The sequence below is a fragment of the Staurois parvus genome, unplaced genomic scaffold (assembly GCF_062004578.1).
Source record: "Staurois parvus isolate SC_StPar_1 unplaced genomic scaffold, SC_StPar_1.0 ptg001134l, whole genome shotgun sequence".
In the NCBI taxonomy this organism is placed as follows: Eukaryota; Metazoa; Chordata; class Amphibia; order Anura; family Ranidae; genus Staurois; species Staurois parvus.
The window spans coordinates 2711336-2731791 of NW_028318930.1; the positions used below are offsets into that span (position 1 = coordinate 2711336).

General features: G+C 43.7%; 1 protein-coding gene across 7 annotated transcripts in view; it reads left to right on the forward strand.

Moving 5' to 3' along the window:
- Positions 1–20456, forward strand: part of DCAF6 (DDB1 and CUL4 associated factor 6) — a 144393-nt gene that overhangs the window by 648 nt on the left and 123289 nt on the right. The window lies entirely within an intron of this gene.

The window sequence follows — 20456 nt, forward strand, 5'->3', positions numbered from 1 at the left end:
CTGTGCACAGCCCACTGCAAGATTTCATCTGGCCTGATGGAAGAGGGGACTCTGATGGGGACTCCCACATAAGGAGGGATCTCTGATCGGAACTCTCACATAATAGGTTGGACTCTGATGGAGACTTGTGTAAAGAAGGAGACTGTCATGTAAAAGGGGGGGACTCTGATGGGGACTCCCACATAAGGAGGGATCTCTGATAGGAACTCTCACATAATAGGTTGGACTCCGATGGAGACTTGTGTAAAGAAGGAGACTGTCATGTAAAAGGGGGGACTCTGATGGGGACTGTCACATAAGGTGGGATGCTGATAGGAACTCTCACATAATGGGTGGCACTCCGGATGGAGACTTGTGTGTAAAGTAGGGGACTATCATGTAAAGAGGGGGACTCTGATGGTGACTGTCACATAAAGGGAGGGGACTCTGATAGGAGCTCTCACATAATGGGTGGGACTGTAATGGGGACTGTCACATAAGGAGAGAGGACTCTGATGGGAACTCTCACATAATGGGTGGGACTCCGATAAAAACTTATGTAAAGAAGGGGACTATCATGTAAAGGGAGGCGCACTCTGATGGGGACTGTCACATAGGTGAGACGCTGATAGGAACTCTCACATAATGGGTGGGACTCCAGATGGAGACTTGTGTAAAGTAAGGGACTGTCATGTGAAGGGGGGGACTCTGATGTGGACTGTCACATAAGGTGGGACGCTGATAGGAACTCACATAATGGGTGGGACTCCGGATGGAGACTTGTGTGTAAAGTAGGGGACTATCGTGTAAAGAGGGGGACTCTGATGGTGACTGTCACATAAAGGTAGGGGACTCTGATGGGAACTCTCACATAATGGGTGGGACTCTGATGGAAACTTATATAAACAAGGGGACTATCATGTAAAGGGAGGCGCACTCTGATGGGAACTGTCCCATAAGGTGGGACGCTGATAGGAGCTCTCACATAATGGGTGGGACTCCAGATGGAGACTTGTGTGTAAAGTAGGGACTATCATGTAAAGAGGGGGACTCTGATGGTGACTGTCACATAAAGGGAGGGGACTCTGATAGGAACTCTCACATAATGGGTGGGACTGTAATGGGGACTGTTACATAAGGAGAGGGGACTCTGATGGGAACTCTCACATAATGGGTGGGACTGTAATGGGGGCTGTTACATAGGGAGAGGGGACTCTGATGGGAACTCTCACATAATGGGTGGGACTCTGATGGAAACTTATGTAAAGAAGGGGACTATCATATAAAGGGAGGCGCACTCTGATGGGGACTGTCACATAAGGTGAGACGCTGATAGGAACTCTCACATAATGGGTGGGACTGCAGATGGAGACTTGTGTAAAGAAGGGGACTATCATGTGAAGAGGGGGACTCTGATGGTGACTGTCACATAAAGAGAGGGAACTCTGATAGGAACTCTCATATAATAGGTGGGACTGTAATGGGGACTGTCACATAAGGAGAGGAGACTCTGATTCGAACACTCACATAATGGGTGGGACTCTGACAGGGGACCCTTATGTAAGGGAGGGGACTCTTATGTAAGGTGGGGGGGGGGTGTTTCTAATGAGAACTCTCACAAAACGGGTGGGTCACTGATGGGGATACTTATGTAAGGGAAGGGGACTCTGACGGAGACCCTCTAGTAGGGAAGGGGACTCTGACGGAGACCCTCTAGTAGGGAAGGGGACTCTGATGGAGACCCTCTAGTAGGGAAGGGGACTCTGACGGAGACCCTCTAGTAGGGAAGGGGACTCTGACGGAGACCCTCTAGTAGGGAAGGGGACTCTCATGTAAGGTTGGGAGGGGCTTTCTGATGAGAACTCTCACAAAACAGGTGGGTCTCTGATTGGGACCCTACTGTAAGGGAGGGGACTCTGACGGAGACCCTCAAGTAAGGGGGGTTCTGATGTGAACTCTCATGTAATGGGTGGGATTCTATTGGTAACTCCTATGTAAAGGAGGGGACTGTCACATTGGGTGGGTCTCTGATAGGAACTCTAACATAATGGGTGGGACTCTGATGAGGGGCCCATATGTAAGGGAGGGGGATTCTCATGTAAGATCGGGGGGGGGGGGGTTCTGATAAGAACTCTCACAAAATGGGTGGGTCTCTTATGGGGAACTTTATGTAAGGGAGGGGACTCTGACGGAGCAAGGGAGGATGTCACCTGCACACCAAGGATCACCAATATGGGTCCAAAAGTTTTAATGAGCGATCACATAGTTACAGCAAGGTAACGTTTCAAGTCTCTCAGGACCCCTTCATCAGGAATGTGATGAAGGGGTCCTGCGAGATGCTGAAACGTTGCCTTGCTGTAACTATGTGATCATTAAAACTTTTGGACCCATATTGGTCGCTGCAGCACCCACTTGTACACACAGCCATTTTTAACGCAGGAATGTGTGCGTTTGGATTGTATACTTGCATTTGGGACTCTGACGTAGACCCTTAAACAAATGAGGGGACTCTGATGGGTACTCATGTAAGGGGGGGGGGGTTCTGATGTGAACTCTCACATAATGGGTGGGACTCTATTGGAAACTCCTATGTAAAGGAGGGGACTCTGAAGGGGACCCTCATGTAAGGGGGGGGGACTTTGATGAGGACTCTTGTGTAAGGTTGGGGGGCGCTCTGATGGGAACTCTTACATAATGGGTGGGACTCTGATGGGGACTGTCAAATAAAGGGAGGGGACTCTGATAAGAACTCTCACATGATGTGGGGTCTCTGATGGGGACTGTCACATTGGGTGGGACTCTGATGGGGACTGTCACATAAAGGGAGGGAACTCTGATAGGAACTCTCACATAATGGGTGGGACCCTTCTGTAAGGGAGGGAACTCTCATGGAAGGTGGGGGGGGTGTTTCTGATGAGAATGCTCACAAGACGGGTGGGTCTCAGACGGAGACCCTTAAGTAAGGGAGGGGACTCTGCTGGGGACTCTCTTGTAAGGGGGGGGACTTTGATGAGAGCTCTCACGTAAGGATGGGGGGGCACTCTGATGGGAACTCTTACATAATGGGTGGGACTCTGATGAAGACTCTTATGTAAGGGAGGGGGTTCCGATGGGGACTCTCATGTAAGGGGGGGAGGACTCTAATGGAGACTGTTATGTAAGTGAAGGGACTCCGATGGGGACTCTCATGTAAAGGGGGGGAGGGGCTCTCATGTTAGAGGGTTTTGATAGTGGGACTCTGGCAGGGAAGCCTATGTATGAGGGAACTTTGGGGAGTCTCATGTAAAGGAGAACTGTGATTTATGGGGGATTTTGATTGGACGCTGATGTAAGAGGGGACACTAATAGGGACTCTCATGCAAGGGGGGACTCAAGTTCATTTGGATTTTTTTTTCTTTGTTTTACTGAAGTTTTTCTCTATTGTTCTAAATCAGATCATGGTAATGACAAAATACTCCACATCAAACTTATGAAATCATTAAAAATGTTGTTTTTTCTTTTAATTCTTTAGACCAACACAAGACCGGGTTAGACATCTAGGCATAGAAACTGGCTTGTAATACAACTGTATACAGTAAGAGAACAGGGCTATATCCAAGGCAATAGTAAAGGACACGTCAATACAGAGTAGACATCTGCAGTACCAGTGGAATGTTACAAAGTACAAGCAGAGTGGGTTCATGCCCCCCTGTCGTGGTCTATATTTTAGAATGATGGGAGAAGGGGGAGGAATATGGAGTAGGAAAGGTATAGGGGAAAGAAAAGAAAAATGGCTGTGAGTCAGAGGCTAGAGTCATTAGGCCTGGGTTCACATATGTGCGGGCCGGTTGTGACGGCACTATTTTAGTCCCCTCTGGTGCGACTTTGTTCAGGTGTGAATTGGCAGTATAGGACATTAGAAATCACACCTGAACTGGACTCAGAATCTTACCAGACTCTTTTTGAAAACACGCTGCGGCCGCCCAGCACATATGTGAACTGGCTCTGTTGGAAAGGAGATCAAAACGCATCCAATTCACATGTATGTGAACCGGGGCTGAGTCATTTAGATTTGATTCAATTGATAAAACCGATCATTGTAAAATGTAGGATGTGGCCCTTGTACTGAAAAGTTTGTATGAATAATCCAAAACCAAAAATCTTCGCACTAAATTCTACTGGTCTATGGCCAGATTTACTTACCCAGTCCTCCCTCCAGACTGTACTGGTCCCCGCAGCCTCTTCTCTGGTGACCGCAGGTCCTCTGATGTCATCAAGGCAAGTGCAGAGCCCAAGGCCCTACATTCGATGTGAGGATGCAGAGGAACAGCCTGCTGCTGGGGATCGGGTAAGTAAAACTGCTTTTTACAGCCCCCTTGACATAAACTAGCATTTAAAGTGGTTGTAAACAATATATTGTGTGTGTGTGTGTATGTATATATGTGTGTGTGTGTGTGTGTATGTATATATGTGTGTGTGTGTGTGTGTATGTATATATGTGTGTGTATGTACACACACACGACCCCTCTTCTCAGTTTGCCACCGTAGGAAGCCGCTTTCTATAGAGGAGCACCTTTGGGCTCTCTCCTGAGCTGTGGTCATCCATAGACACACATGGTGCAGCTCAGCCCTACCTCCACTCCCTGTCTACAGGATTTTATTGACAGCAGCAGTAGCCAATGGTTGCCGCTGCTGCCTCCATGTCCTGTGATGAGAGAGGAGAGACCGCTGCAGACAGGCACAGTTCTGCATTGAAATAGGACTTAGGTAAGTATATAGGGGGGTGAGAAGGGGGATACAGTAGGTGAGACATTTTTACCTTAATGTAGGGAATACATTGGAGTAGGAAATGTCCTGACAATACGACCACTTCATCTCTTGCAGGGTGGAGGAGACCCAATGGCTAGGGAGCATTATTTCTTCCCCTGGAGATAAACGTTATATTCTCAAATTAAGGGGCAGACAAATGAGGAGTAATACCTACCGGTACCTTATTCCTTGCTCCAGCAGGCTTCCTTGATCTGTGCAACGGATCCCCAGAGCCTTTTCTCTAAGGCATTCTGACTGACGGCCATTGGCCCTGCCCAGTATGTGGGGACAGCAAGGGCCTGCCCACAATCTAGAGCAAGGGTGATAAACTCAATGTCTTTGCATGCCGCATCATCATTATGGTCGCCTTCAAGGGGTCAGTTGTATCTGTAAGAATGGATGTCCAGAGCTGCCCCCCCACGTCAGATGTCAAGAGTTTTATTCATGATCGGAAGTGAAGAGTCCCCCACCTTTCCTTACGTCACAGTGCACCCCCTTACCTTGTGCTGCTAAGAAGAAGCTGGGGGTGGCTCTGGGAAGCAGAAAGTACTGGGTCCGGAGGAGGTCTGGAGTCAGCTGCCAGAATCTGCTGAATGCTGTGACTGTGTGAGGCCGATATGAGGGGGTACCGCAGTTGCACAGAGAGGTTCTGTCCTTTCTGCTGCCAATGGCTGAGGTGGGGGTGGAGGCGAGGGGGTGCTGTAGTAAAGGTGCGAGGGCCACATGAAATGGCCCGGGGGCCATGTGTTTGACACGTGGCCTAGAGCATCAGAGAGGACTGGAGAATGCTGGTGTATTGCACCTTATTCCTCCACTCCGAGAGGAGCATTTAACCCTTGCAGTTAGGGGGCTTTTTTTATCTTCATTCCCAGAGTTGAGCTTTTCAGTTTTAACAGGCATGTTGACCATCTTGGTATCTGAAAGAAAATGTAATTGATTTGAAAGTTATTTTCAGATTATTTCTGAAACTATTGAATCTCTCCTGTCCTTTATGGTCTCTTTGGACATTTCTGGGGAATTAAATGTGTTAAAGTGGAACTGAACCCAAGTAGAGATTTGTTATGTTGTGGGGAAAATTTAGAATCATTTTGTGCTTGAGCATTATCATGAAAATGTACTTTCTCTGGAATTCCTCCTGGAAAAATAGCAGTGCACTTTCAGGTATGTAGGTGGGTCTAGGTACTCCAGCCTCATAGCCGTATATCTGCAGTGTGAGATTAAAAGCGATGTCCCACCCAATCTGACAACCATGGTCCTATCGGTAGATGATACGTGTCCCTGTAATCTTTCGGAATTTTTTTTGGTTTTGTTTAGGTATCTTTTTAATTCACAATTCCCTCCATTTGTGGTCCTAGTTGCTACAGCCATGTACATCATAACTTGTCTCCCTATGACACCTGGAATATCATCAATCCCAAGAGTCAATGGGCATCCTCTGCTTCTGAGATTACATTATTTCAGAACCAGAAACGACACGATGAAAGGTGGAATTAGGCACCATTTTTGAATGGTGGACTCATTGTTGTCATTATACTGGGTATTGAGCTTCGGCAGAGATGGAATCGGCAGCAGCGAGATCTGACTGCGCAGCTGCACCAATTCCTGGAAGCATATACGAGCTGGCTTCAGATACCCACAGTGCCAATGGCTGCTGCCTGCATAGCTGGGGCACTGTAAGTAATTGCTGATTTATTAACAACATGAATGATTACATATATAACAGTATCCAATGTAGTTTTTGCTAGAAAAGAGAATCACTGCTTGTATTGTTTTAAAAATAAAAGGAGATTGGAACTCCGCTTTAAGGCACTGCTGCTTCTGCTAGTCTCACAAGATCTAGGGCCAGATTTGGCAATGTAACCACTGTTCTTCTGACTATTGTTTTTGCTGGGGGCTCTGACACGTGGAAGCAAAGCCCTGTATCTACCAAGATGACCACTTCCATATAGAGACAGTGGAGAACAAGGCATGATCGGTCAGAAATAAGGAAAGATCAGCTGCATAGAGACTGGACACGGCTGGGGACTAGTTATTTGACCGCTGTCTGCCCTTTGTTTTTCGTTTTGTTGCCCGGCTTCCAGAGTTCGAATCTTTAAAAAAAATTGCTCTCTAAGCAGCCATTCTGAACCCCAGGGTTCTGAGAAGTTGCTAGGGGTTGCTTGATCTGTGGCTGATTGCCCTTCTTTTTGATTATGTGGCCAGTTTTACTTTGATTTAAAAAAAAAAAAAACTGGAGAAGCCCATTACCATTTACCACTAACGGAAGGCCCAATTCATTCTGAAAAAAATGTACGTATTAAAAAAAAAAGTGTGATTGCGTCAGCACAGAACACAAATAATACATGTAATAATTGTAATATATGTCAGTGTCCATTTGTTGTCTTAGGGCTAATGTAACATTCCACTAGGGCTAAGAAAAGCCCGAAAGGAGGTTACAAGGCGGACCAAATGGCTTATATAAAGAAACAGGCAAAAGATTACCATCACACCATATAAAGTTGTCTAGTCAAAGCGTAGGGCTGTACAGCCAGCACACCACACAAACACCATACTCATCCACACAATCCAGATTGAACTAATGGTAATAGGCAGGGGGGACTAAAGTCCATGAATAGTCACCACTATGAAGCAATAGATCCATGTCATCAATGCAACCTCAGCTATCCAGAGGTATGAGTGCTGTTTAGGTAGTCCTAGGTCCAGTTGTGGACATGTATATGAATAGAGTGAAGGACCACAAACTGTGTGTGAAAGTTCTTTTGCACAATCCAGTCTGGTGAATGTCAAAGTAGCAAAATGAGCCGTCACTGAGATAAGGTTGCTCTTCCCTGTGATAGTGAGCTCCCCATGGGAAAGGTTCAGGTGGCCATACGATATAGTAATAAGTGTGTATCATACATCTAGGCTCACCCATCCCACTTTGGAGAATCCATAGCGGCTGTCAATCCATCCAGGGCATAGCGTCTCTTCTCCTCTCCACGTTATGGCAGTCGCTAGAGCATCTTGCCCTTAGACGGGTCACAGGGAAGCGTATCAAGGTGTAGCCTACAGTGGCTGTAGATGATGAAGGCTCCTCAGACCAGTGCACGGTGTGCTAGCTGACACAACCGTCTCCGTGATGACGTCAGCTATGTCAAGACGTAGTGACATACACTCCTACATGTTTCGCCTAATGATCTTGGGCTTCTTCAGGGATATTGTATGGGGTTTGTTTTTTGTGTATTCTTTGATTGTAATAAAGCCTGTTTCTTTATATAAGCCACTTGGTCCGCCTTGTAACCTCCTTTTCGGGCTTTTCTTAGAACTAGTTGTCTGCTAATTAGCCATGATTTACACGGATCGCACCATTCAATTGCCTTATTTTTTAGGTGAGTCAGCTTCATCACATGGGGTTTAATAGACTCCTTACCAGGTGTTAGGGCAATTGCTATGTGTTGGTTCATGGCATCACTTTTAACTTTTGCTAATGTAACATTCCCTAACATTTCAGCTTCAGGAACATTTGACTACAAGAGTTAAAGAACATTGGACCAGTAGAGAAAATTGCCAAACTCTATAGGTTAAAAATGTTCCACCAGAAGAAATAACATGAGGGAGATCACTGCACTGTGTGGAGATTCCTGTGCTCACCACCAATGAATTGGCTACTGCAGAGAGGGAACTGCGCTAAAGAAATGATACAATGTTACAAAGACAGCACCCTTGTTTTGACAAGTTGTTTTGTTTTATTTTGGCTCATTTAGATGTGCTTTAACCACTTGCCCTCCAAAGGATTTTTGCAATACGGCGCTGCGCTATTTTAACTGACAATTGCACGGTCATGCAACCCTGCACCCAAATGAAATTTATGTCCCTCCCCCCCCCCACAGATGGAACGTTCTTTCAGTGGTATTTGATCACCTGTGCAGGTTTTTTTTTTTTGGGCTCCAAACAAAGACCGACAATTTTGAAAAAAAAAAAAAAACAATAACTTATAAAACATAGTTAAAAAAAAAATTTTGTCATGAATTTAGGCCAAAATGTATTCTGCTACATGTTTTTGCTTAAAAAAAAATCCAAATTCATGTAAATTAATAGCTTTATGTGAAAGTTATAGTGTCTACAAATGGCATTAAATGAACTGGAATTTAAAAAAAAAAAAAAAAAATGTTTTTTATACTGGTAATGGTGGCGATCAGCGACTTATAGCGGGACTGTGGTGGGCATTCTGACACTGGGGGGGAACTAACTGTCACTAATATCCCCAGTGACACTAATACAGTGATCAGTGCTAATAAAAAGCACTGACACTATACTAATGAAAGGAAAGGGTTAACTGATGTGAATGTACAATATATATGTAAATTGTTGGCGCTATATAAGTACCTGAAATAAATATACATCTGGGGCGATCAAAGGGTTAACTGTGTGCGTTTTTACTGTGTACTGTTTTACTAGGAAGGGATGCTGTTTTGTATTGCTCTGCTAGGCAAGGCAATACAAAGCAGCGTGCTGGTGCTGACATTGGAGAGCCTCTCCCCTGTCAGTGTTCTTCGGCGATCGTTGGGTGAGAACACTGTGATCAACAGTTGTAGCCGTCATTGGCGGCGTGCAGGTGCCCCCTACCCTGAAATACAAAATCATGTATATGTACGTGATTTTGCACAGCTTTGCTACCCTGTAGCAGTAGTTTTACTATACGGCGACGGGGAAGCTGTTAACATTTTAGATCTAATGGAAACCCGTTATTGCTCCTATTACATTAAGATGCGCTATTAACACGTGTTTGCATTGTGGTAAATATCGCTCCTCTGTGTTTTCTATTGTATGGATTTTTGTACTATCATTGCAGCTAGTGATGCTTTCTGAATGCTTCTCAAACATGCTGTAAACACCATAGGGGCAATGGGCGTGTACAAGAGGCAGGCTGGGATTGGTCATGGGGTGGCTGCACAGACTACCTAATACAGGCATGCTTTGTGTCAGCACAGTGTCCTGTACCTCTAAATTGCTAGCAAAAGGATACAAACTGACCACACACAGCTTCTGTGCTTTGTGTGGCCAAATGGAAGAAGTACATGAAAATGATAGCCTATGATTTATAAAATACACATATGTGAACCCACTCATGGGGGGGGATTTAGGATAACATAAACCTTTAAGATCTGTGCACACTACATGTATTTTTTTTTTTTTTTTTTTTCTATTTTGCCTCTAAAACCCCCTCCATGTTACACATAGGTGTGTAGAGGCAGAAAAAAAGCCACTGCCAGCACGTCCAGGAGCAGCAGCATTTTGGAAACACTTGATGCTTGTAAATGTGTCTAAAATGTGTTCTATTGCTAAGCATGTCAAGTGTTATCACGTTAATTTCAGTGGCCAGAATAATTATTTTTCTGGCCACTGAAATAAATTAATGCCCAAGCACTTGATGCACTTTTTTTTTTTTTTTTTTTTTTTTTTTTGTGCTGCTTGTTTAACTGGATGTTGGAGATCAGAACACAGAGTCAACAGACAGCCACCGTGACCTTATTGTACAGACATGGTTTTAAAGCCCCCATTGGGTGGCTTCACAATATTTGGTTGTCCTGTTATCTGGATTGAAAATAATTGGAAACCCTATAGGCCCTTGCAAACAAACATTCAGTCTAGATGTGTCTGTTTTTTAGACAGATCCACAATTGGGGTAATTTATTGAAAGTGGTGCAGACAGAATCTGGTGCAGCTGTGTATTGTAACCAATTGGCTTCTAATCTTTGTTTAAATCAAGCTTTGAAACTGAAGAAAGCACGGATTGGTTGCCATGCACAACTCCTCTACATTCTAGCTGCTCCAGTCTTGGTAAATGTCTGAGGAAAATGTTTGTGGACTTTTCTGTTTTAGTGGACATAGGCCTTAAGCCCAATGGGTGTTTAGCCCCAGTGCATGAGATCCTGGCATTTGGCACAGGCGCACTGTCCAGCCTCACTGCCAGCAACTTGTAAAACTCTGAGGCCTCGTTCACACTGGCTGCAGCATTGCAACACCGCGGTTGGTGTGTGGTGTGGCCTGGCTGTTTACTTTTTTTCATAAATGTATGCCATCTTATGTTTTACTTACACTTTTGTCTACCCATAACTATTTTCTTCATCGACTTAAAAACATGGATATATGAAAAATGGATGTATTGTATAATAATTTGAACTCCGCTGAAGACAGATGTACAAAGTGATGTAAAAAGTTTAATTTTTCATGCACTTTGATGGAACCGATGACGCTGGTGTGAAAGGATACTAAAATTTACCGGTTGTTGCTTGAACAGCCGTAAAGGGGAATCTTCAAATGGGGACACTTGTTTAGTAACAAGTAAAGTTGGCCACAGAAATATTGATGAACTGGCTAAAATCTGAGGTGTGATTGGACCTGCCAGCACCTTCCTGACAAGCATCCACGAATTGAAAGCCATAGGAACCTGGGCAGAAAATTGTTAGAATACCCAATCAGCGACTACATCTGATTGGATGTAGTCCCTGTTCATCTAACAGTTGGGGTACTGGCTGTCAGAACATATTATGAAAGATTCATTTATTTATACTGTTTAGCAGAGCTGAATGGGAAAAATCTTACAGTGTATGGGTAGCTTAAGTGTTTAATTTCCTGTTGTGTCTCCAGAACAGGAAGTCAAGGGAAGTCATTCCAGTGAAATGGAGACAGCAAAAATTAAAATGAACAGGAGTTTTAATCCTTCCCTACTTTGTCCAAAACTTTAAAAAAAAACTCTTGCTATTAGATACACTTAAAGTAAATATTAATATTTTCAGTCAAATTTGTTTAAAGATTGTTTCCAGGTATGTCAACTTTCACATAGTAATATTGATCCAGGTTTGACCAGTGTAAGTATGTATATGCCTTACCTGTGGGATCCCATGGAAGCTTAAAATAATTGTAGTAGGCATCACTGCTACATTGATCTCCACTAGCATCTGGGTCCCTGGCTGTGCGTGGGGACCATTCAGGAAACACTTTGCATTTTCCCATTGAATGGATAGGGTGGAGAGACAGAATGGTGACATCACCATAAATGGGGAAAGCCTCAAAAAGGAAATTTAATGCAGTCATTACATCGAAGCACTTGTAGGCCTCTAGAATATTACTTATTTTGAGGGAGATGGGGTTAAGATGCTCAATAGATGCCGTAGATGCCCATTCTATAGAGTTGAAATACTGAGGTATTCAAAAACAGGCTATCATCAGTAAATGTCATGATTTGGGCAACTTAACTTCTTTATACAAAATGGCAGCAATTTTCTAATATTAAGGAGTTGGATCTTACCTGTTTAAACCAAGGAGCTTTCAGCAGTATACACTGAATATTCAACAGCTGCACTTGTGGAAGATGCCACTAAAATGGTTTGTAAGGGCCAGATGTGTTTTTGTTCAAGTTACACTGCTGCTTTTCTGCGACTGAAAAGTTTAATTATGACACCAAACATTGGAGCTAGCGTGTATTCTTTATTTTATTTTATTTTTTTTTAACTCCTAGCTCAAGTTTTTTTTAGGCTATTGTTAAACCTTGAAGCTAGACCCTTCTTCTGAAAGTCTTGTATTTGGTAGATGATAAAAAAAATAACATTGAGATTCTAGTAGTAAAGAAACAGTACCTTTTTGGAGGTGTTGTTACATGGGAGCCCCCATCGAATGGTAGGTTTTCTCCCCTGGCTCACATTGGTGTGTACCAGGTTACATATGGATATACAGGTGAAACTCGAAAAATTAGAATATCGTGCAAAAGTTCATTTATTTGAGTAATGCAACTTAAAATGTTAAACTAATATATGAGAGAGACTCATTACATGCAAAGCAAGATAATTCAAGCCGTGATTTGTCATAATTGTGATGATTATGGCTTACAGCTCATGAAATCCCCAAATCCACAATCTCAGAAAATGAGAATATAACATGCAATCAATAAAACAAGGATTGTACATAGAACAATATCGGACCTCTGAAAAGTATAAGCATGCATATGTACTCAGTACTTGGTTTGGGCCCCTTTTGCAGCAATTACTGCCTCAGTGCGGCGTGGCATGGAAGCTATCAGCCTGTGGCACTGCTGAGGTGTTATGGAAGACCAGGATGCTTCAATAGCGGCCTTCAGCTCTTCTGCATTGTTCGGTCTCATGTCTCTCATCTTTCTCTTGGCAATGCCCCATAGATTCTCTATGGGGTTCAGGTCAGGCGAGTTTGCTGGCCAATCAAGCACAGTAATGCCACAGTCATTGAACCAGGTTTTGGTGCTTTTGGCAGTGTGAGCAGGTGCCAAGTCCTGCTGGAAAATGAAGTCAGCATCCCCATAAAGCTCGTCTGCGGAAGGAAGCATGAAGTGCTCCAAAATCTCCTGGTAGACGGCTGAGTTGACCCTGGACTTAATGAAGCACAGTGGACCAACACCAGCAGATGACATGGCTCCCCAAATCAACACAGACTGTGGAAACTTCTCACTGGACTCCAAGCATCTTGCAGTGTGTGCCTCTCCATTCTTCCTCCATACTGTGGGTCCTTGGTTTCCAAATGAGATGCAAAAGTTGCTCTCATCAGAAAAGAGGACTTTGGACCACTGAGCAACAGACCAGGTCTGTTTTTCTTTAGCCCAGGTAAGACGCTTCTGACGTTTTGTTGTTCAGGAGCAGCTTGACAAGAGGAATACGACATTTGAAGCCCATGTCCAGGATCTGTCTGTGTGTGGTGGCTCTTGATGCACTGACTCCAGCCTCAGTCCACTCCTTGTGAAAGTCCCCAACACTTTTGAATGGCCTTTTCCTGACAATCCTCTCCAGGCTTCGGTCATCCCTGCTGCTTGTGCACCTTTTTCTTCCACACTTTTCCCTTCCACATAACTTTCTATTAATGTGCTTTGATACAGCACTTTGGGAACATGCAACTTCTTTTGCAATTACCTTTTTGAGGCTTTCCCTCCTTATGGAGGGTGTCAATGATGGTTTTCTGCACAACTGTCAGGACAGTAGTCTTTTCCATGATTGTGATTCCTGCTGAACCAGACTGAGAGACCATTTAAAGGCACAAGAACCCTTTGCAGGTGTTATGGCTTAATCAGCTGATTAGAGTGGGACACTTTGAGCCTAAAATATTGCATCTTTTCACAATATTCTCATTTTCTGAGATTGTGGATTTGGGGTTTTCATGAGCTGTAAGCCATAATCATCACAATTATGACAAATCATGGCTTGAACTATCTTGCTTTGCATGTAATGAGTCTATCTCATATATTAGTTTCACCTTTTTAGGTTGCATTACTGAAATAAATGAACTTTTGCACGATATTCTAATTTTTCGAGTTTCACCTGTATACTAGAGCCTAATAGTCCTGCCCACATATGGGCTGCATAAGACTGTGTGCTATGATCTAATCATCCTGCTAGGTTTTGGGCTCTATAAGCCTGCATGCAATGGCATTATCATTCCACAAGGTTATGGATTCAGAGGTGTTGCATGCATTGAACTTGTTTTCTGCTTAAACTTTGGGTTATGGAAGTTCTCATTCTTCTATTAGCCAAGTTGTTTTGTACCAGGCAAGGGCACTGTGAGATTTCATGCTGTGGCCTGCCTATTCAGCTAGTCAGTATAAGAATGCATGTGTGTTTTCATTGTCTCCCTACCCTGTGTGCTTTGTGCAATGCATGCTATGGCTTTTTCATCTTCCTGGGGTGTAGGCTGTTGGAATACAGTGTCCTCATCATTCCCCTAAGGTATGGGCTTTGTACGTTTGCTGGTGAGGAAGCTGCAGATTTTTGCTCTATTGTTTTTTAGAAAACTATATGGACATGTGCAGTTATAGGAGAGAAGACCCCTTGGCATGGCTGTACAATTGAACCCCCAGATGAGAGCCCATACGAACATCCTCTACCACCCACATGGCTTGTGCAGCAGTAAACCAAAATGAATAGAGTACCTCTGTGCAGAAGAAATCTTTGGTTAACCATGCCTGGGACCAACAGAATATCTGCCAGTTTCAGACCTTTAAATCTATTATAATCTAGCACATGGCTCAAATTTTCAAGTCCTGAGCAACTAGCCAGCACTTAGGAGTTACTCGCCACAAATTTCCCCACCCAATCCCTACCCTGCCCCGCCCCTATTTATGCCCTCATAAATTATCTTATAAAATGGCACTGTTAAATGTTTATGCAGAATAAAGGAAGGAAGGGAGGGAGGAATGGAAGGAAGGCAAGGAAGGAGGAATGAAGGGGAGGGAAAAAGAGAGGGGAGGAATGAGGGAAGGAAGAAAGAGGAAAGAAAGAGAGGGAGGGGAGGGAGGAAATAAGGGAGGGATGGCGGAAGGAAAGGAAGATGGGAGGGAGGAAATGAAGGGCAGGAGGGGTGGAAGGAAGGTCGGACTTGCATAGATGGTTCCTGACTCACATGCTCAGTCAGAAGCATCACAGAGCTGCCAGCTGCTCTGTGTACAATTTCCCACCTGCACATCCTTCTCCGGGAAGGACTGGCGTGTGGACAGGCACAGGGGGAGGCAGAGCAGATCCAGCCTCTCTCCTCTCCTCTCCTCCCCTATTAGTGCGGAGGATGGGGGGGGGGGGAGGGCTGGGGACTGAAGAGCACACAGGGGACCTGGAAAGAAATTGAGCGATCAGGGATCGTTGGTGCAGTGGTGGGGACAGTTGCAAGCAATGATCTTTCTGTATGGCTTTCAATGCAGCAGCTAGAAGCCAATTCTCCTCCTCTCCCTCCTGTGGCTTTCAGCTGCTTCATTGAAAGCCATACAGGAAGATCTGTGCTTGTAACTGTCCCCATTCCTAGTCCCGGTGCTGCTCACCCTCACGTCATTTCCACTCGCCCAATGCGCTTGGGCAAGTGGAAATTTTGAGGGCTGATCTTGCACAAGCAAAGGTTAGGATCTGGCTATATGGAATAATGGACTATTTTACCAGCTTGGTAAATGTGATTAGGTGTTTTTTTTTACATTCGGTTCCCCGTGGGACAAAGTACATTTAGTACTTTATCCCATCTTCCTATGTTCCCTTGTAACACTATCTGTGATGTCATACAGGGTACGACCTTGTTGCACAGCTTCACAACACTGCAGCTAGCAAAGAAACCACTACTTTGATAGCACTTGCCTGAAGCAATCACCTGCAAAAGGAATGCAGAAGGGGTGGGGTGTGTCAGACTCCCTTCCCTCTGCTTTTCTCTTGCTGGTGATTTCCTGAAGCAAGTTCGAGGAGCCAGAGACAGGCACTTGCTTTCAATGTAGCTGTTTTCTAGCTGCGATGTGAGGTGGCTGTGTGCCAAGGAGTGCCCTGTCATTGCAGCTAGTTAAACAGGGCACCTAGGAAGATGGGACAAATCACTACATCGTCCCATTGGGAACAGAATAGTTTTAAGGTGATTTTTCTGGACTTTATTATCTAAGGCTAACCCCTGTGTTTAGCTTGGTGGAGGAGTGTTGGCTGAATTTTATTGGAGTACATGCAGGTCAGAAGTTTAAGAGACTTCTCCTGTACCTGTGCGTTCATCCTTCTTTAATTTAATGACTGTAAACTTCTCCTTAAAGAGAAATGGCTAAAGAGCGAACATTGTGTGGAGCTCCAAACAAAAATTGTGGGTTATTATATCTAATTTTTTTTTTCTTGGCTTTCTAGAAGATGCATTTAATTTTTTCTTTTATATACAGAAGAAGATGAGAATTGCAAACCTTGTAAGCTATAGTTTAAAGTGAGGCTTTACATTCTCCACTATACAGTAACATAATGGTACATTTTTGAACCACTCCTCCTTTATCCGTTTCAAACCCACTTACAGTGCTGTTGCAAGCAAATTTGTTACAAGTCCTCTTCTCTATCTCTGACCACTACCCTTGAGCATTGATGTTACATTCTGTGCATGAAGGTAAAAAACCTCCTGTGTGCAGTAGCCCCAAATACTTACCTGAGCCTCACTGCGATTCAGCAGTGTGCATGAGAGCCTCAGGTCTTTGGGGACTCTCACTTCTCATTGGCTTAGACATCAGTGGGAGCTGTTGGCTCCCACTGCTGTCAATCACAGTCAGTGAGCCAATGAGGAGAAAGGGGGTGGGGTCAAGCCACAGCTGTGTGTGTGTGTGTGAATAGACACACAGCAGCGGCTTTGGAGCACCCAGAGCTGCTTCCTCCTGGGGGACTTGGCAGGAGGGAGGGGCCAGGAGCACTCTCGGGGGACCCAAGAAGAGAAGGAAAGGGGCTTCTCTGTGTGAAACTGCATAGAGCTGGTAAGTATAACATGCTTCTGTGATTTTTTTTTTTTTTTTTTAGACTTGCCTTTAATACCACTTTAGCATTCCCTTGCACAGTGCAGGAGAAATGTATATCAACAGTGGACACTTGTGAGTGTAGTTCTGACCATGTGATCACTGTGTCAGCTACAGCACTGAGATCCAATGGCTTTGTTTGTAAACAGCTGTTACTAAGTGACAACTGCTCATGTATTTTGTTTCCTGTCCATTGCATAATAAATATGTTTTAACCACTTGCCTACCAGGCACTTTTACCCCCTTTCTGCCCAGGCCAATTTGCAGCTTTCAGCACTGGTGCTCTATGACAATAGAGCGGTCATGCAACACTGTACCCAAGCAATATTTTTATAATTTTTTTAGACAGAGCTTTCTTTTGGTGGTATTTAATCACCACTGGGGTTTTTATTTTTGCTAAATAAAAATAAAAAGGACTGAAAAATTTGAAAAAATGTTTTTTCTTAGTTTCTGTTATAAAATTTTGTAAATAAGTAATTGTTCTCCTTCACTGATGTGCGCTAATGAGGTTGCAGTGGTGGGCATTGACAGGCATCACTGATGGACACTGAAAGGCAGCACTCATATATGGCACTGATTGGGTGGCTCTGACAAACACTGATTGGGCGACTCTGACGAACATGTGGCATTGATGTGTACTGATGGGCACTAGTATGTGGCACTTATGGGGCCACACTGATCATCAGTGCCCTGATGATCAGTGTACATGCCCCCTCTGAGGAATGCTGCTTATTGGCTCTCCTCTCCTCATGCGCTGTCATCGTGAGGAGAGGACTGCCAATAACCGTCATTTTCTATTTACATGCGATCATCTGTGATTGGACACAGTTGATCACAATAGAGCCTACGTCATCTGCTCTTTACTGCGATCGGTGATCCGATCACCTTAGTGACTGTGGTGAAATTTCAGTTTGCAAGGAAATTTTTTAAAATTTAAAAAAAAAAAAAAGTATTTTTGTTTGTGCATGATTGGATGCTAGCAGTCAGCAGAGCATCGCCTCATTCACTAAGCTCTGGGGACAATTGCTTGCAAACTGCAACTTTCCTTTTTGAAGCAAACAGTTTATTTGCCTTTAGTAAATCAACTTGCTGTATCTTTCTAGACCTTTCCTTTACCAGTAATAGATGGGAATTTCTTAATATACAGAACAAAATATTTTACAAAATATGGGGTATCGAGGTATTGTGCCAACAAAGACATTATTCACTCCCATATCTTTGAGAGGCTTAGAATAACCTAATCTGTTTGCATATCTGCTGGCGGCACAAATGGCTTAAGCAGCACAAAGCACAACAAGGGGTCTCCACACTTAATGGGCTTACCTTGAGGTGCTGTCCTGCTCCCCAATATTGGGGTCCATGCACACCGGCTTAAAAATGCTGTTTCTACAGCAGTTTTGCCTCTAGAAGCAGCTGATTGTTATCCTATGTGTCCATGCACATCAGGAAATTTAGAGGCATATTTTAAGCTCTGCGTTTAGAGGCAGAAAAAAAAACTCTTCTGGTTTGTGTTTTTCAGATTTTACTTGGCAGAAAACAAAAAAGGTACACCCTCCTACATATAATATTAATGGTGAAGCGCTCAACTTATATAAAAGTGAAAATTATCTCCTACCTAAATATTAATAAATTATTCCCAATATAAAACTAAATCATCTAAACGAAATATCTAGTGCAACATCCCCACATATAAATTATACGCCCCCTGGTGGTATAGTGATAATCAACTAATGCCTTTTGAACTGTGCAAAGTGATACATATATCCAAAAACAATTAAATGAAAAATCAATTCGAAATAATTAGTGATGCCACACTGTGCAAAATAATAAAAGTGTTCAATGACTTCACTCCATGCTGTAATTGTGCTCTTCGTGATAATCTTGATGTGACTCCACTCAATAATAGCCAAAGTGCCCCCTCACCTTCCACATTCGACCCTTGCGGGTCACAAAGCTTTATATATAATATATCTCTGCCAGGTTTTTCCTCCTCCACTGCCTCCACCGACTTAATCCTCCTCCAGGCAATGAGTTCCACTCAAATCACTCCCCTCACAATGCGGACACAGACACAGGGCGCATATGCAAGAAAAAGCAGACCTCCATAGTGCAACACTGTTTTAATGCACTCAGAGATATATAGCAAAAACGCACTCACATATCCTCCAACAGAGAGAAGCCTGGCACCTACAGAAGGGGCTGCCTATGCACACACCCACACAAAGGGTGAGGGGTTGGGGAATATGGTCAAGGCACATTCCACATTGCGATCCCCCTCAAAGACCAACATTAATAGGGTGCAATATACATATAGGTGTAAATACATACAGTGCATGTGTACACCTACACACATATTGTGTGTGTGTTTGTGTGGTACTTTATTAATTTATGCATTCAATGATAAATGAGCATGTAGCTATTCACTTCCCAGAGAGAAAGAGAAACAAGGGAAAGAAAGAGGTATAGGGAGAGATAAAAACAAGAGGGAGAAAGAGAAGGTATAAAAAGAGAGAGGAACAGAGATAACGGTGGGAGGGGAGGGAGGGGAACAGAGAAAAAGGGAGAGAATGAAGAAGCAATATAAATAAAGAGAACGGGAAAGCTAGAAGGATAGGTGGGGGAAAAAAAACAAAAACCAAGAAATAGGGAAAGAAAAGAGAACTGAGAGCACAAGAAATAGAGGGATAAAGTGTGAGGGAAAAAAAGAATACGTGGAAGAGACGCGGAAGAAGAGAGAAAAAGAAAATGAGGGAGAAAGAAAGAGAAATAGAAAAAGTGAGTGATAGAGAAAGAAAAGTGAAACGAGGAGAGAGAAACCAAAAAGGGATGAGAAGTAATGGAATAAAAAAGAAAGGGGGATAGGAATAGAGGAAGTGCTAAAAGTCCATAGGTTAGGGGACGCAAATTACTTGCCTTCCCCCAGGTGTTGACAACCCTTGCTACACCACTGGCTCAAGATGAATTGGATAATGGTTAACGATGGTAAACTGCATTCTACATAACACCCAAAACAAATTCAATAAAACATAAAAACATGGAGTCTGACTCAAAAAGGAATGGCCCCTTTCTTCTATTTCACTAAACGTCTGCTTTCCCCCTTTTTTTTTCCCCTATCTCGCTTGGTTGATCCCCATCCAAACCCAGAGGGAACATAACCTTCCTATTTTTTTTTTGCTTGCTCTATCCCACTAATATTTTGCAATGGAATGTCTGCCTAACGTGGGGAATCAATCTTGACCATTGATCAGAGGTGATTGTAGCCATATTAGCGCACTTGCGACAGAAACAACTGATTACTGACGTGATGCTTTTTTTATTTGCACTAACATACAATTTTGAGGACAAGCTTTCGGGGAGTATCCCCTTCTTCAAGGGTAGTACTGCCTGGACCTTGAAGAAGGGGACATACCCC